Source organism: Lagopus leucura, unplaced genomic scaffold (assembly GCF_019238085.1).
Source record: "Lagopus leucura isolate 7727_CA_CO unplaced genomic scaffold, USGS_WTPT01 Super-Scaffold_100017, whole genome shotgun sequence".
Classification (NCBI taxonomy): domain Eukaryota; kingdom Metazoa; phylum Chordata; class Aves; order Galliformes; family Phasianidae; genus Lagopus; species Lagopus leucura.
In genome coordinates, this window is record NW_024962271.1 from 8011521 (window position 1) to 8024903 (window position 13383).

At 36.9% G+C, this 13383-nt stretch overlaps 2 long non-coding RNA genes across 4 annotated transcripts in view; both read left to right on the forward strand.

The window, feature by feature from the left end:
- LOC122183176 overlaps window positions 1-11497 on the forward strand; it is a 39155-nt gene extending 27658 nt beyond the window's left edge. For both annotated transcript variants that reach the window (XR_006180131.1, XR_006180132.1), the window contains exons 2-3: window positions 8857-8905; window positions 11447-11497. This is a non-coding gene — a long non-coding RNA (uncharacterized LOC122183176). The remainder of the gene's footprint in view (window positions 1-8856; window positions 8906-11446) is intronic.
- Window positions 1-13383, forward strand: part of LOC122183175 — a 368354-nt gene that overhangs the window by 35124 nt on the left and 319847 nt on the right. The gene's annotated exons all lie outside the window — the stretch shown is intronic.

The window sequence follows — 13383 nt, forward strand, 5'->3', positions numbered from 1 at the left end:
TGAATTGTCATAAAATGAACATTTTCTTTCATGAAAGATGAAAGGCTGAAACTTACAGTCTCTGCATGGACAAACTTGCTTGGGACTTCTGTTGGCTATCATATCCCTGAACATAGATTTGGGATTGTGGAGCTGCTGCGTGCTTGCATACTCTGATTTGACTTGAAATATCTGGATGTTTCTTCAGACCTGAGCCTATGGACTTGTCATTGCTGTGATGAATTTTCCTGCTCGGGGTTGTATTAGTTTTCTGAAGGGGAAAAAAAAAAAAGACAATTTTCTACATCTAATCAGGAAAGATTTGTCTGTTTTTAAAGTTGGTTTGATGATGACCATAGAGAAGTGCCTACCTAAAGCAAGTACCTATGTGCAGGTAGAAGATCTGTGACAAGTGAGAACGCATGCATTTCACTTTCAGTTGTCTGAAGCGCACACAGATTAAAAAAAGGAAAAAAAAATTTTTCTTTTCATGTTTTTGTTCTGTGAGCACTGCCTAAAAGGGTGTATTCCCTCTTGAGTGTGTACAGATCCCAAAGGATGTAATGTTAGATATTTTAATTTGAATGGCTGCTATATTTATCAATACGCAGTGGGGTTATTGTGGGACATAGGGAAATAATGTTATCTAACCCATGTGCATTAATGTTCTTGTTCAAGCATAAGGCTGTGATTTTGATCTGTCATAATTAATATAACAGATCTGTGACAAACTGTGCATTTATTAGTACATTTGTTCTGGAGTTAAACATTTAAAAAATAATCTTGAAGCTCAGATGTCTCTAGTAGGCACTATTAGCCCTTGAGCATCACCAACAGCGTCGCATTTAGAGCTCAAATTATTTTAGGAATGAATGATTCAAAGGTATCCAGGATCTTTCCATAAATATTTAGAAATGGTAGAAGATAACCGGGAAATGGTATACAGTACATTCACAGGGGAAAAAAAAGTACTTAAATGCTATCATGTTCATCTTCTTCCTCTTAAAACATACTCCTATTGTTTCATAGGACCTTTATGATCTCTTCTGGAATAAATAGCAGTGCCAATGTGCAGGGAATATCCAAATTGCCTGGTTCAGTTTGGCTGTGACACTGATAGTGGTTGTAGATGTTTAAAATACTTGCGAGGGATATATACATATATAAATAAAATGCAAACTGCTGATCATTTCAGGTATGGCATTGGCTGTGGCTTTTTCACAGCAAAAGGCATATTGGCCTTAAGGTAATAGTAGTGGACCTGATCTTGGATGTACATTAATTGTAGCCTCTGCTAAGGTGCTGTCTGCATGGGTAGCTCTGAGCTTTTCTGTCCAATGTAAAACTTCTTTTTTTGTTGTGCAAGTGTGGAAGGCAAAAAGCTCAGGCGATGACATTACTGTCACCTGCTTAAAACAGTATGAAGTTCTTCAAGAATCGGCATAATCTCCAGGGTTCACTGTTTTCCATGAAAGCATTTATTTCAGTCAAAATACTTCACGTTCTTCTCTACACAGACATTTCAAAAGAAGTTAAAAACATGCCATCTTAAAGGGAAGCCTTTCCTTTCTTTAGAAATATACCTACTTTCAAGTAGTTTGTGCTGTGTTGTGGAATCAAATTGTACCTGTTATTAGGCACACGTGATTCACGTGAGATAAATAAACCTAGACCCATCTAATAAGAGATGTTTACAAGTCTAAAGCAATTTCAATTACAAGTTCTTTTTTTACCTTATTTTTAACCAATTTTTTTAATCCAACATGTTTCTCAACAACTGACCCTTTAATTCTTCTGAAATTAAAAGTAAAGTATTCTTTTTCCTTTTTTTTTTTTAGTTGTATGATGTGCCCTTTCAGAGCAAGGAGAGACAATCTTGCCCATCTGCTTGTAAAAGCATGATGAATCTTTTGAATATGCGAATGTAAGATCTGTTGTTCAAGTTGTCATGTTTTTCCCTCTGTTGTTAGCTAGGAGACAACATGGAATACCCTGATTTACCTGTGTAATCCCAGTGTGTCTCAGGTGCCAGGACTTGCTGTTGAGATCAGCATGTCTCCTGTCAGAAATGGTTGGAGTGAGACAGGGACGGCATGACCACTGGGCGCAGAAAGCTGCAGAGGTCAGGTTTCAAGGACAGCCAGCGTGGCAGTGATGTGGCAGTGACAACTTGTCAAGTGAGCAAATATAAAAAGCAGGGTTGGGAGGGAGGGAGGAAAAGAAAGTCTTGTCATTTCTGATGAAATATTCAGTGTAGCAGGTAGCGATGGACTGAATGGATTACACTCATGACTTTGTTTGGTGATTGTTGCTTCTAAGAATGGCAGAGAGCTGATTGCTTGCAGTGGAGAGCTGGTCAGTGGTGGCAAATATTTTGACTGCTAACCCGGTGATGCTCCTTGAGAGACATCCATCACTGACTGCCTACTTTAAATTTTTGAATAAATTAAACACTGCACCCTCGGTTATAACAGTGATTGAATCAGATTTAGGCTAGGCACGTCTTGGAGTCATGAACTGCTGTGAAGTTGGTCCTGTAGATCCTTGAGTTGCTGTGGAGTGATGTAACTTAGAGAAATTTGGAAAGGAAACTATTAGAACGATGCCAGTTCTGAATGATCATAAATAATCATAATTAACAACTCCTCTGTGTAATTTTGTTGGTTTGTTTTCAGACACTTTTCATTTTATTTTGAACTATTTCATATTGTATTGAATTGAAACACTTCTGTTTGTAGTTCTGTGCGTTCTGTAGTATATGAGATAATAGCATACTTTATTTGTGCCTGAAACAGCCCACTGTAATGTGGTAACTTCTATCTGCTGGCATGTTTGCAGAGTTCTTGATACCACTGTTCTTAATGGTAAGAGCATTCCACAAGCATGTTATTCCTGGAATCAGTATTACTTTCACCAGCCTGCATATGTGTACATGCACACTAATTCTGCATGTATATGCAGGAAGAGTGTTAAGCTTGATTAGTGTAATCTCCTTAAGAAATAAGTGCCAAAAGAAGTGTATTGTGATTCCCAGTGAAATCTTTGAATAGCTTGCTATAATGTGAAGAGGAACCTGCGTTTGTCTGGTGAAAGAATGCTTGTGTATACTGCTATGTAGAATTCAGCAATCGCAATTAGTTGTTTTTGGCTAATGTGCATATTTATTTTTAAACTAGTAAACATGATCAAATTCTTTATTATGGATGTATATGGAAAAATGCTTTAAATATGTGTTCAGTATTGGATTTCTTCGGGGTGTGCTTTTAACTCTCATCAATTACTTTTTAACTTTTTTTTTTTACGTGAGAGAGCAGCTGTATATTGGTAACTAGTGATGCTGAAGGGAGAAATACAAAGTTCACTTTACTACCCTACGTTATTCTTTCTCTCTAAACCAATTTAATTATTTTTTAATTCATCTGCAGCTGCTCAGGTTGTATTTGTGGTAGTGGGGTGATAGAAGAAAAGAAAACAGCCAAAATCCATAGTCAATAAGTCAGTATTTAAAAATGGATGAATATTACTTTTTTAGCCTTACAAAAATAGGCTTAGTTACTTGAGAGTGTAGATAGAAGAAGAAAATTTCCTGAGGCAAAATGGTTTTGGAATGAAAAGAGAAAACAAGCTTGAATGAAAACAAAGCTGGGAAGATGCTTTATGATTCAGTGCAGTTTTGTCTCACTTACAGCAATATGGTTAGAAAGTAACTTTAAAAATGTAAATGTAAATACAGACAGAAGGAAGTTGGTATATGGAGTGAATGAGATTTGCTTGCACGGGAAGCCTGTCAGCTGGGAGCTTTCCCACCTCAGGTCTGCCTTGCCGCAGTGGTACTTGAACTACTCTCTCAGCCAAATCACTGCCTCTCTGTTGCTGTGGAGTTTTGGCAGTGGATTCTCAGACTAGAAGCTGGCTTGGTGCTGCTGTGTGCGCTCGCTCCCTGCTGCTGCACACTGCAGGTGATAGCACAAAGATATCAAAGACCTTTGCTTCAGTCTCCCTCTCCAGAGCTCCACATCTTTCAAGCAAAGAGACAGTGGAATAGAAGTTTCTCAGGTGGACTAAAACAAAAGACCCCCAAAAATATATGTTGAAATCCAGTGGAAAAATAGTTCAATATTAACATTAATAATCTAGCAATGCAATGTTTTTTTTTCTTCTCAGAATAGGCTTAGAATTTGAAATGCCTGCAAAAGATAATTTGGACTTTCATTTTTAAAATGCAAATTACTAGCTTTTCCTAGCAGAAGTTTCCTCGAAGTATAAATTTTGACTTCCCATGAATCCTTCATGGGTTATTTGGGCATGCTGTAGCAATGTGTACATTTTGTGAAGTCCTTGAAAACAGTGCTATTGGCTATACCTTGCAAGCAAATCAGTTAATTATTTTATTTTTGATCTAAGTACAGCTGGAACTGATTTAAAATTTAACATTCAGAGCTGTTCTGTGTTCTCATTATGGGGTTTGGTGTAGTCTCAGGTTGTTGTCTTAGTTAATGTACCAGTTTTATTGGCTTGGTTCTTGCTACTGGAATAATCAAGTATCTGAAATGTTTACTCTTGCTTCCTGATGGTTTTGAAGCTGCTTTCTTTTACTTTCTGAAGGTTGCTCTCACAGGCTTCTTATGTGATAAAGTGCTGCTCAGTATTGTTTTCAGATCACTTTGCAACACAGTCTTCTGAAGGATGGGCTGGCATACAATATTTTCATTCATTTAGGAATGAAAGATTGCTGCAATCTCATGTATTTCTCTTGCCTCTAATTTAAGCAAAAGTACTGACTGAGATAGGAAGCTGTCTGTAGCCAAACCACTCTTCTGTTTTTAAAACCATGGACATTTTGAGGGCTTGTGAGGTTTACCCAGTGGCCACTTACAAATCCTGCCTGGCATATGTGCATAATATGCACTGACCCGTCTGCCCTTCAGGTTAAGAAGGCACAGCAGTGTCTGGTTTGCATAACCTCTGTAATTTCCTCATTGTACAGCTCTGATTCAGTCAGGTATTTAAGCACATACCCACCTCTGACTGTTTTGCTTAATATCCATGAGAGTGGTTTTTTTTTTAATGTGGCTAAGAAAAAAGTCAGATGTCTATTTGAAAATCCCTGTAGAAATCTGCAGAGAATTTGGCAAAACCAAATGTCACCAAATCCGATGTTCTGTGAAATGTTGGAATAGTGTCTTATGGGATGGGGGGCACAACAACAACAAAAACAAAATTCCCATTCTAAATAATGTGTGTTCTGGCTTGCCAAACTGCTTTAAAAATGTATCTCTTTTATTGTCTGCACTTTAACGTATTCAGTAGTGTGTATTACTAATAGAATAAATGAAAAATGTATTTCTTTAACACTGTCATCTCTCTCTCTGACATGCATCTTCAGATGATTTGCAAATGCTCAGTTGTATAAGTGGCTTACAGAGGGAAATCAGTTAGCCTCTAATGTTATGCTGATGCATGGCCAGTTGCTCGAACCCATTAATGAACTAATCTCTGATACTCCAGTAAATGGTATTCTTGCTCTTGCATGTGCTGCACACTGAATTTCAGGTAAAATCAACATTAAAAAAGAACATTTAAATGGATTATGGCTCTTATCCTACTTCTTCCTCATGTACTTCGAGAGAAATTAAAGCTATGAAAGTTTACTGTCCAAAGGAAAATATTTTCATGCCCTCCCTCTCCTCTTTTTTTTTTTTTTTTTTTTTTTTTTTTCCCCCATGGAAAACAAGGTTATTAAAACCTGTTTTGCTTTTGGCTGACCGCTGAAGCTAAATAGCATCTTCTATATACATAGCAATATCTAAAAACAATATACCAGAACACTTGTATTAAGCACAAGGTAATTTTTCTTTATTTCCCTTTCTATCATCACTGATTATGAAAATAGTTTTGTGTAAGTACAGATTCTCTCTCTCTTATAATCAGCTACCTCCTGCCCGATTCCTTAATTAATGACATAATTCAGTGTTCTGGACATCACAATCACTTCCAGGGTTGTGAAATATGATCAGAGCTGCCTGGAATGTGTGTAGCAAACCCCGCAAGTGAAGGTCATGCCTCTGTTGTGTTTTCTTTTTATCTGTAGGAAAAAAAAGAAGCTCTCAATTTAGATGATTTTCATTGTAGATTAAACAAAGAACAATTGAAAACCCCCAGAGAGAAGGAGCAAGTATAAAAGTTCCTAGAAACAGAAAGCATCTTAAGCTGCCTCAGAAGTCTGCGCCCTACATGCAGGCAGCCAATGCTTTTGACCAAAGAAAGCAGCAGAGGTGCAGAGAATCGGTTCAACGTGTGCCACCCTGACTCAGTTTTATTGGGCAGCTGGCAGTCAGGCTGGGACTGAGAAGTGTGTGTTATGGGGTGCGGTGATAAACCATTTATCAGCAGTTTTGTCTATCTCTATGTTAGAGGTTTTTGGCTCAGCTATTTAAATGTGAAGGGCAGAAGGCAGAATAGCTGGTGCTTTATGCTGCAGATCTTGACGGCCAACATCTAAAAGCTCAGGGATAAAGATAAAGGGAAAAGAAGTCCTAAATAATTCAGTATTTGGTGGAGTTTTTCCAGGCTGTGGAAGTGTCTGCAGTAGAGGTTCACATTTATTTAAGAAGTTCCCTCTAAAAATTCCCAAATCAGCTGCTCTGTGGCTCTCCAGCTTGCAGTCTATTGCACAGCGTTGTTCCCATGCTGTTATCCAGAACTGAGGAATTGCACATCCTTCTTCACTGTCTTCTTCACTCAGGGTGTGCAGGACATACAGCCCAACTAACTAAAGCATCTTTGGGCCTTTGATCTTTTCATTTGTATACTGTGCTGATGGGTTTGTTCTAATGCCAGCTTACAAGTCTAGCTGAAATTAAACAAACTTTTCTCCAATTTACCATCATTCCCTAATTTTAATGTTTACTGCCAATGAGGATAGAAAGATGAATGATACTTAAGATTTCTCAGATGAGTGCAGCCAGTCTGAAGCATTATCAGTGAGCTTATAAAAACTATAAGCGAGCCTGAGGAATTCCGTAGTAAAGACCTGTCTAATATTCCTCAAAATGCTCTGCCTTTATTTTTTTCCTTTCTCAGATGTTCTGTTGACTTTTCTATTTGAACAATCTCATTTTAACAAACCAGAGAGAATGCAGAGAGCTTTACTTAAAGTCACCAAAACGCTTCCAGTTTTTTTCTTCTCTATTGAAATAATAGCAACTGCATTTTTGTCCTGCTGTGGTGGGGTGAGGATTATATTTCTGAGGGGAAATAAGGCTTAACTCCCTGAGGGCAAATGGATTCTCTCCCTGGTAGAAAATGATGTCCAAGATTAGCAGTACTTCACGAGGCTGTTAGTTTTTGGAGTGTTTTTTTTGTCTACTTCAGGTCTCTGAACAGGTTCAGTTAAGCACTGCTTGTATCAATATGTAATTTGCATTATAGTGCTTGTAGTTTTTGATTCTCATTTCTTTTGGTTTCCTTGATGTACCAAGTAGCAAGGGGATGGTTCTTATAAAATTATACATTGAAAGTAGTCCAGGCGCAATGGAAATATTAATGAACATGATTGTTTTGACACATAAGAATTAGAGCATGTTTAAATATTATGCATACTGTATGAACTGCTGGCACAAAATTAGGAACGTGAGATTTTTTTCTTGCAAATATAGTTCACCTTTAATTCTTTTCAGACTGTAAAGTCAGTTTACTTAGGTCAGCTTTTGAGGCCCCTAATGGCTTTGCATTTCAAGTTAACTGCAGTCACGAAATGTTCATGTAAGCTTTGATTAACTCCAGTTCAGACCTAATTCAGACCCTAATTTGCACCATATTTCACTTACACATTGGTAAATAGAAGTTTATCAGTTGCTTTTGGGTAGTGCTCAGATTTACCTTTGATGTATTAATGAGTTACATTTTGCTCTTTGGACCAGTTTTTTATGCAAATACCAGGTGTATTTATCTGATGCCCTAAAATAAAAGGCAAAATTTAGGGGCTTATAAAGCGAGGGGTTAGAAAAGACTTGAAGGGCCAAGAGCCAAGGCATTTTCAGTTGTTTGTATGGGTATGTGTAGGATTTGCAGGATGTTTTATGCTACGAGCTTTTCAAAGTATTTGTTTAATAATACTTTCTGCTGTGTTTTTTCCATGTCTTAGAAACTGTCCTTGTTCTAAACAACCAGATATGCTACCAAGATTGTAATGGTGAAAAGTGCCCTCCTAGAAAGTAGTGAAGTGTTCAGCTGTGATTGAAACAGTAATTGGGCTGATGAGTATATATTCTTGCATTTGGCATCCATGATGGAATTCTATTTCTTAGCTTTGTTAATAGAGGATCTTGTATTCTTTTTTTAAAGAATAGTAGAGTATGTGTGAGATATGGAAATACAAGCAGGGAAGTCTACTTTTTAATAGGAAAATAAATATTGTTCAGAGGATAACTTTGTTTAAATGACTGAAATTAAGACTAGTGAACACTTGACCTGCTTTTTAAATTATTATTATTTTCTTCATAATGCAATATAATTCACACTCTAAGTGTCCTTCAATTTTTGCAAACTGAAAAATCAAATATCACTCAGCTCACCAATTCATCCACAAGCAACTCAAAGCTAAAAATGGCATCTAAATATAATGACCAGTTCATGGCATCTTACTATACTGACCATTTTTAGATCAGACTGAAAGATATAAATCGGTAGTTCAGATAGACTGTGCTAAATAACTGGTTTCTTGAAACTGTTATGTGAATTTTCTGACTTTACGTAGGTAAAAAGAAATTGTTCATAAAGGATGTATTTCAAAGTCCATTGATTTATAGCACTAGAGTCAGGTGAAGTTGAGTAAGAATTCCGTGGCAGGGCTGACTTTCTTAATCTGTTTTTTAGGATGAGACCTTAGACTATGTTCAAACAGCACAGCGGATGCCTGTTGCAGGTATGTCCAAGCCCTGGGTTTCTGGTTCTCGTTAGTAGCTCTAGTAAGAACTTGGTTGTTGACCCTCATGGCTTCAGCTTACAGGAGCAAAGGCTGAGGAAGGAAGGGGATCTTGGCTTTTACTGAGACATAGGATTTCATCTGCGCAAAGTACTCTGAATTCTCTAAGTTAATGGTAGATGCATTTATGGTGCAGGGATAAATATACTTCTGGATCTCTTCTGTGTTTTTTTTTTTTTTTTTTTTTTTACAAAGTGGACTGAGTAGAGGAAGAGTGAGTGAGTGTACCCAGATGAGCTGCAGTACCTGAAGAGCTCTATTGCAGGAGTAACCTTCTTTCAGGTGTTGCCTATGGGCACAAGCTCACCTACAGCCTTGTCTTTGGAAAGTTGGTTTTTCTTTTGCTTGAGTTAAGGTTTAGGTCAGGACAAACCAGTAGCTTTGTGATTAGTTTATTTATCCTTGAAGAAACACACACAGCTAATGGGTTTTGCCTAAGAGCAGTGAATCTTCTCATATCAGTGGGTCTGTTCCTTGATGCCACCTGCTGAGGGAGTCATGTAGCATGGGGCAATGGGTTTGGAGCTGCAGCCAGCAGTGAGTGTGCCTGAATCAGAAAGCTTGCTAATTAATTTCTGCAACCTGATGGCCTGTTGTGTTCTTCCCAGTGTTGAGCTTGCAGTGATCTGGTTAGTATCTGTAAATTCTTTTCTATTTGATATCACCATATTGTTCTAAAAGAGTATGCTGTGACCACTGGAAAAGCAGACCTTTCATTTTAAACTAGAAAAGTAGTGCAGAGTGAGGTTTATGTGGAAATATTGTTTTTAATACATTTCTCACTATGGCATATGGGTGTGATACACTGAAGTGTATGGTGGTTCATTTTGCTACTAACAAGGTAACCACAGATACTGACGTAAGACTGTAGCTGTTTTGGCTTTTGTTTACATTCTTTTTATTAAATATTGTTAGCTGCTTGTTTTCTGACTGATTTTAGCTATTCACTTTTTTTTTCCTAAAATGCTATTTTGATGCTTTTTTTTTTTTTTTTTTTTTTTAAACCCCCCCCCCTCTGCTGTTACTCCTGATAGTTTGGTATTTACTGGAGTGCAGGAATCATGGTGAGGATATTGATCTGTGTTGGTCTTTTTTCTTTCTTTCCCATGGTCACTTGGATTGAGCCATCTGTTTGATAGTGGGAATGCTAAAAGGCATTTTCTTTTCAGCTCACATATGAATTGTACTTTCCGATAGAGGTTATTCACTTGCAAATATGAAGATTGAACTATGATTCTGTGGCATTATGTATAAAATGATAATGCTCCCCAAAATATTTTCTTTGATATTAGTCCTTTGTCACTGCTCCGTTATTGATTAAAACTGTGCTGTGAAGTGCATCTTTTTTCAATCACAGCTGCAAGTGAGCAAGAAAAGGGACCATGTTTATTCTACTAATTTTTTTGCAGTTAATATCAAGAAAAAAACCCTTTGATAAATACCCTTCATCTGAGGATCTCAAATACTTGTAAGATGGTTTTGTAGCATTGTTGCTATGTTGTTGCTATGTATTGTTGACTGGGAGGAGTGTGGGCAGAATACATCTCCTGGAAAGTTGCCCCATGCTGGGGACTGCACAGGGAGTCTGTACAAGAATGCAAATAGAACCTATGTAATCTGGCTCCCATTCTCCTTGCCCCCTAACTTCTGCTATCTGTTTTTCTTCCTTTCTTTCTAGCATTCAGAATAAATCTTCAAAGTCTGAAACTGAATGAGTTGCCACTTTGTTCCCACTCTGATTCAGTGTGAATATAATAAAGGTCTGTAGGTAATGGCTTCAGTGAGTAGATGAGGTGAACATGCTTTGGTAAGATATCTATTAGATTCCCAGGTTTAATTTTTCTATGGCCGTGTGGAAGACTGTGAACTGCAACGGAGAAAGGGAAGAAGCTTTCTCCTGGCAACCTCACTAGTTTAATCTATGCAGAAGTTGAGCGTGGAGTGCCATAATAATGGCTGTGGCTTCTGAAGAGGTGTTCATATGTGAGTTTAGCATCTACACAGTAGCAGGGAGGAGACAGGGCAGAAGTTGCCCTGTGGGAAAGATATTTCTCCTGTAGGCTGGAACATCGTCATCTCCTCTAGGAAGCTGAGGGGGAGACTTCATTGGCATCTCTCTGGAGTATCCCCACCACCAAGTCCTCAACACTGAGGCTTGTAATTGCACTCTGGAGGAGCCAGAATTTTTCCTTTGATCGTGGAGGAAAACTGTTCAGTCTACTAAACTGGATTTCTAAGTTTTGACTGGCATGAATATCATTAGTAGTGTCAATTTAAACCCTTCAGTAGTTTCACTGCTGAACAATCCATGTGAATCTGTTTCACATTTGTAGTTCTATTAATATGCATCTTTCCAATGTGTTTACTGTGTCATTATTCTCCCCAAAAGATCTGTGGTTAGTTTCTAGTCCTATTCTTTGGACGACTTCTTGGTGTTACAGTATAGTTCACTTAATTTTTTTATTCTTTGTAACTCCTTAGCTTTATAGCATAATGTCTCTCAAACTGTGGATTCCTTCCTGATTTCTCCAGGGAAAAAAGATAGGAAAAGATGTCTGCGACTCCACTACTGTAAATACTTCTGCTTGTAGTTACCTTCTGCAAGTAATCCCTTTGAAATCAATAGGGAATATTCCCAGTAGTAAAGTTAAGCAGCCTGAAATGTCTTGAAGAATAAAGTCTGAGTCTGGTAAAAATCAGAGTGTTGCATGACTTCATTACGAAGTGCATCATCACAAAAGAGGAACCTCATAGAAAATAACCACTAATGAACATAATACAGCAAGTCATTTCTTAAACTCTGTGATATTCTTATTGCTTTTTTTTTTTTTTTTTTTTTTAACAGGGTATCTATATATTTTATTGAGGCATCAGCAGAAATATCCCTATTTTGTAATAATGCTTGTTTCAAGATTACTTGTGCCTGACCTTTGATACATTCCCATGTTTTCTACCTTTGTATATTATATTCTCTGGCTGTTTTTTCCTTATCCATTGATAGTACTTCAGGTACATCTAGGACAATTCCTTCCTGACCCAATTAACACCAACTGTTCTGATGGGTGTGTAGCTGTGCTACCTAATAGTATTTATTTCTGATATGAGACAAGTGACTGAAATGTTCTACCTTTTTTTTTTTTTTTTTAATACCAAACAATGAAGTAAATAACTATATTTCAAAGGCTGTTCTCGGTCAAGACTTTAGTAAATTAAAATTTAATCAGCAAGGTGAAATTCATTCAGGAAGCATATTGGTAAACTTTGGTTAAAAATCCCCCCTTCCATCTGAAGTTAGGATTTTGACCTGCTATTTCACAACAGCGCATATTAAATGTACTTTTTTCTTTTGCTAACATAAATCTTCAGTAGCCACAACTCTTGTTCTGAATTGTTTTTTTTCTTTAGTATTTAGGAGGCTTTGCTTGCTGCTGGGGAGAAAAAAAATGACTCACATTATTCATTACTTTGTGAAATCATAAGGTGATAGTATAAAAATCTTTTCTAAGGCTTCTAGATGTCTGAATCGTGACTCAGTTTAAATGTCCATATGCAGAGAGTGGATGCATGCACTGAGCTTACCTTTTTCCTAGAGAAATATAGCTGCACAATGCTGATTTAGCATAGCTGAAAAAAGAATGAAATTCATTTGAGCAACAGCTTGTAGTCTGTATTTGAGGCTACACATTCTCATAATACAAACCTGGAGGAAACTAGACTATTTGTAAAGTTAAAGGAAAAAGTTATATGCTATTGTAAAATAGACGTTTCTACAGTGTGTATTCCACAGCCTATAGAAATACAATATTACAAAATGGAGGTGGCAGATATGTATGGATACAATTAAATGGAATTTTATAATGAAAATTTTGTCTCATGAAGGTGAAACTTTTAGATCATATTAGAATTCTAAATTTTTTATGCATAGCAATCAAATGACCTCTCCATATTGCCATATAAAGTATAGATTCAAAGTTAAATGATCCAGTCAGTCATTTAGCATTTTCTTAGGCTCATTTTTTTTGCCAATAACTACAGATGTTTACGTGTGGTTCCTCTTGTTTCTCTGTTGTATTATTTACATTTTAAGACTTGAAGGAAGAAGACACTTTAAAAACTGTTTTTAATAGCCTTTGTTTATTTTTAATACGTAGTGTTCCAGGCTCTTGCTCTAATGATTTTTTTCACAGTGCATTGATAATTAAATTCATTCATTTTCCTGGCTGCACAATTCTTTTAAATAAAAAGTTATGGGTAATAATACCTATTATGTTGAAAGTATAGAGGAGAAAAGGGCAGATCTGTAGCTTTTAGTTCAAGGAGATCCAATGGATTATACATTATAGATTTAAATAAAAATAGAAATCTTGATGTTTTTAATCTATGCTATGGAAATATCTTGCATTTTATTTTTGCTTGCT